Source organism: Cynara cardunculus (genome assembly GCF_001531365.2).
Source record: "Cynara cardunculus var. scolymus isolate 2C chromosome LG 1, CcrdV1, whole genome shotgun sequence".
NCBI classification, from domain to species: Eukaryota; Viridiplantae; Streptophyta; class Magnoliopsida; order Asterales; family Asteraceae; genus Cynara; species Cynara cardunculus.
Window position 1 is genome coordinate 39797352 of NC_037528.1, and position 5282 is coordinate 39802633.

A 5282-nucleotide genomic window follows, 5' to 3' on the forward strand; every position below is an offset into this window, starting at 1 on the left:
TGTGTGTGTGTGTGTGTGTGTGTGTGTGTGTGTGTGTGCGCGTGCGAGTTACGTTGAAAACCGCTCAATTCTTAAAAACCATGCAAACCAATTTCGACCAATAGAAAATTTCCGTTTTTTTAATTAATTTTAATCAATAAGGGCTTAATTGTCATTTAAGTTAATTTTTGATTAATAATAGAAGGTATTATAATTTATTAATTTTAGAAACATAATAATGGTTACGTTAAATATGTTAGGATTTAATTGGTTTTCTTAATTTATAAAAAAATTTAAATATGTTTAATTTAGTTTCAGGATTATACGGATTAAAGAAATTTAAATTCAAAAATTGTTTGATGAAATTGTTTCATTTTTTATTTGGTTATCTTGTTCACTTAATGGTTATGAATTTCTATAGTATGGTAGATGAAGTAATTTAATGAAACGTGTTCATATATCAAAAGCTTTATCGATGAAATTGTTGCATAATTTACGTGGATACGAAAATATGTTTCGTTAGAAAAAAGGCAGTAATTTAATTGGAAAAAGGGAAAAAATTTAATGAAACGTATTTAGATTGTTTTATGAACACGTTTATGGATGAAGTTGCTTAATGAAACTTTTATGGATAAACTTGTTGCATAATGTAATTTCTTTGAATAATCTTGTTTTCTTGTCAACAATTGTTGATGAAATTGTTTCATCCAATTGTTTTTTTTTCGGTGATCTTGTTCACTTAATGGTTATGAATTTGTATGATATGGTGGATGCAGTAACTTAATGAAACGTGTTAAGAGAAAAAAAAATTATCGATGAAATTGCTGCATAATTTACTAGGATACGAAATATGTTCTTGGAGAATCATGTTTCTTTAGCAACAATTGATGATGAAATTGTTTCATTTTTTTTCGGGTGATCTTGTTCACTTAATGGTTATGAATTTGTATGGTATGGTGGATGTAATACTTTTAATAGTTATAATTGTGAAACAAGTTCATGTAATGGTTATTGTAAATGGTTGATATGTTAATGTTAAGAACATGATGTGTAATTGGCAAACAATGAAACCATTTCATAATAAGATTGAAACGGATCCATCTTCTGAAAAACATGAAAATGACAGATGTCTCATCTAGAAATACATTGATTTGTGCATTGAGAAAACGGTAAAACCATTTCATTCATTAAAACAATGATTTTAAATAAACACATTCATGGATGAACTTGTTTAATTTTCAAGATTATTCTAACATTTTTTGTTAGAATCTTTAGAAGTATAAAATGATATATATATATATATATATATATATATTGTTGATCATCTCTCCCAGTGATTTGATATAATTTTTTTCACTTATACGTTGTATTTATGTTTCTGTCTTTTCAGTTCCAGCGACCTTCACTGAGTATGTTCAATGATCACTGAAGAACTTGCATTGTAAATCTATCAGAGACAGCAATACTTCAAGAAGACAACACTCACACCAAAGAACCTTCAGCAAACGTCGAAGACTGAAACTGAAGATTAGAGACTGGCGAGTATGTGATCTGAAGCGGTATTCAGTGATTACAAACCTGTCTACATATGTGTGAAGACTGCTCAAGCTTCAGCGAATGATGAAGAAACCTTCAGGTCATTCCAGCATTCAGCGATCAAAGGAAGCTTGCTTAGCACGACTGTTGTTGTCTTGTCCTTATACACACAAAGGACAAACACCTTACCTTTATGAAAGTTGGTACGGTACGGAGCCGACTAGTCGACTCTATTGTCCACCAACTTTAAGTAAAGATGTCTGCTCATGAATAGTGCTTTGTACTATTCACTGTAGCAAAGGACAAGCTTTTCTCTTAAGGCTTGACACGCACTCTAACCCTACCATATTGCATTAAATGTTCATTTAATGCATGGGGTATAAATAGAAGTGTTTCTTCTCCATGCAGAGTGCGCGCAACTCACTCTCTAACCCTAATTCTTACTTCATGCATTTTCTAGCTTAAGTAAAGGATCTTCTCTACATCATTTCTTTTCTTGTAATTGCTAAGACTTAGTGTGTAACTAAAGATTGTTTAGATAGGTTTTTATCACCTTATCTTTCCGCAAACAATCTTGTAAAATCTGTATTGATCTTCTTTGTCTATATATATTTTAAATTTAAAAATATTGTGTTTGTATTCATCCCCCCCCTTCTACAAACTGTTTTACTGTTCTTGTAGACCCTCAAGGGACCAACAAGTGGTATCAGAGCAATGTTTTCTCTCTATCTGTCTGTTTAGTTGTTTTCTATATTAGTTTATCTTCTTTCTTAGATAACTTTACAGCTTACAAATGGCTTTACAAATTACAAACACACACACACAAGATAATGGATCTCTTGCCAAACCTCCCCGGTTTGTYCGTGACAACTTTAGTCTCTGGAAGAACCGGATGTCCCTCTTTTATGTCCCTCTTTTTGGAAGGTATGGATCCTGAAATTCCATATTATATAGAAAATGGACCATATATTCCATTTGCTATTGCTCCGGCTATTCCAGCAACAACTACGACTGCCGCGATTCCTGAACGGCAGATTCCAAAGCTTCCACATCAATGGAGCGATGAGGACAATAAAAAAATAGCTATAGACACGTGTGCTCGGTCTATAATAGCTATGTCTCTTCCTGATGAGATTTATCACTCAATGATGAAACTCAAAACTTCTAAATCCATGTGGGACACACTTTGTGTCCAATATGAAGGAACCACTCAGGTTCAAGAGACCAGAAAGATCACTCTAGTAAGACAGTATGAAAGATTTCTCTGTGGAAAGTCTGAGACGCTGTCTGAAGTACATCAGAGATTTAACTGTCTTCTTATTGATCTTAGGGCTATCGGCAGGGAATATTCTAATTCTGAAACTTTAACCAAGTTTCTAGAATGCCTTCCTGAGTCTTGGGACACCTTTTCCATATGTCTCAAGATGTCAAATGACATGTCCACTCTTTCTCTTTCTACTTTATACGGGATTCTGCTTAACCATGAGCAATATCGTCAACTGAAAAGGAATATTGTAAAAGAATCCAGGGAAATAAAAAGCTCTCATTTGGCTTTGATCTCTGAAGCTTCTTCAGTTGAAACTTCTTCTACCCCGTTTGTTTCTTCTCTTCCTCCCGTTGTTATCACGAAGATAGATTCTTCTATCTCTGAGGACATTCCAAAATCTGATTTAACAGATTTTGATGAGTCCCTGACACTCCTAACTAAGTCATTTAGGAGCTTCGCTAGTAAGAGCAACTTCCGCAGATCTCCTCAGCTGTCCCTCAGGAAAAAGCCAAAGTCTGAAAGAATAGACAAGACTTCAGCTGTCTGCTACAACTGTCACCGGCCCGGACACTTTGCAGGTGAATGCAGATCAAAGAAGACTGCGACGCCATCTAATAAAGCTCCTTCCTCCTTCAGGATCAAAGATGAGAAGTACTCAAAACTGAAAGAGAAGTACAAGAAAATGAAGAACAACCAGCGAAAGGCTAAAGGCCTTATTGCTGAAGAGCATGACTGGGTTGAGTCATCCGATGAATCATCTTCGGATGAGGAGGATAAAGCCTACGTCTGCTTGATGGCCATAGATGCAGATGAAGGATCTTCAGAAGCGTCTACTTCCTCTGAGCCATCTTCTTCTAATCAGGTAAGTTTCCTGAATGAACCCTCTTCTTTTTCTAGTCTTTCTGCACTGGATAGGCTGACGGTTGACCTTTACAATGCCCTCAATAGCAAATCAAAACTGAAATGCTTAACGTTGATCTTCAAGAGCAATTGAAGATTTGTCATTCTAAGATCAAAGAACTGACCTCTGTCAAGGAAAATCTTAAAGATTAGGTTATTGTAAACCAAGTCATCACTGTTGAACATGAGAAGGCTATCGTTGAGCGTTAGCGAGCAATCACTAAACTCAAGGCCGAGAAAGCTACCATTGAAGGGTGGTGCAAAGCTTCCATCAAGGCCTCTGAAATCATTAACGCTCAGATCCCCGCCAAGATAAAGACTGGTCTAGGATTCTCCTATGATCAGGAAGAATGTGTTAAAGACAGAACCATGCTCAAATTTGGTACCTTTTTCGTCTCTTCTATTCCCAACACTTCTTCCTCTCAGTTCTCCTTTTTTACTGAGAGTCATCTTGAAGGAAATCCTTCGAGTTCTGGGTGCAAAGACAAAGGTAAATCGTTGTCACTGCATCCCTTCCCAAGAAGTCTAACAAGTCTAATAGATCTAGGTCTATTCCTTCAGCTTGTAAAGCTTCTTCCTCTTCAGGGACTAGGAAATCTGAATCCCATCATAAATCCAAGTCACAGCTCAAGGTGAACCTTTCACCTAAAGAATCCAATTCCTCAAAGGTTCCTCCTAGAACCAATGAGAATGGAATTCTTGGAGCTGGTCCCGCTTCTAGTCTGATACTTCCTGGCCCTAAAGCTACTCCTAGCTTTAGGAAGTGTAAACACTACGGTGAAAAAACACATATTGCCAGCAAGTGTCCTTCTGCCGCCAAAGCTGATTCGCCAGGTAAGGGCAAGAAAGTAACCAAGGCTGAGAAATCAACCAAGGTGAAATCATCCACAAAGGCTGCTCTAGCAACCAAGGTGAAGAAAACCGTTGAAGCCTCTTCTTCAGGCTCAGCGAAGACAACTCCTGCTGAAAAGTCTTCAGCATCAGACGTTATAGTTCCTACCACTGAAGCCTCTTTATTAGGTTCATTGAAGACTTCCACTAAAACTACCTTAGTAGTGTCAGAGGTTATTCCTCTTCCCACTCAAACCTCCTCAGGTTTGGTGATGCCATCTACTAATGTTGATTCTTCAGCATCAGATGATGAAGCCTCTAACAAAGCTGGACCCCAATAGATGGGTACCAATAGCATTCTTATTTTGTTTCCTTATACAGGATGTCAAAGGCATATGGTATCTGGACAGCGGATGTTCAAGACATATGACAGGAGATAAATCTCTTCTAACTCACTTGAAGAAAGAAAGAAGACCTTCCGTAACCTTCGGTGGAAATGGAAAAGGATATACCAAAGGTTGCTCTTTTTCTTGACAAAGATGATAAGGTTGCTCTAACCGGTTCTCGTCTAGAGAACGTATATATCATCAACATGAATTCTCCTCTCACCGAGAATGGTTGCTTCTTCTCCAAAGCCTCATCAGATATTAACTGGTTATGGCACAAATGGCTATCTCATCTCAACTTCAAGACACTCAGTGAGCTGTCAAGAAATGATCTTGTCACTGGTCTTCCTCAACACTCGTTTGCAAAGGAATCTCTTTGCTCA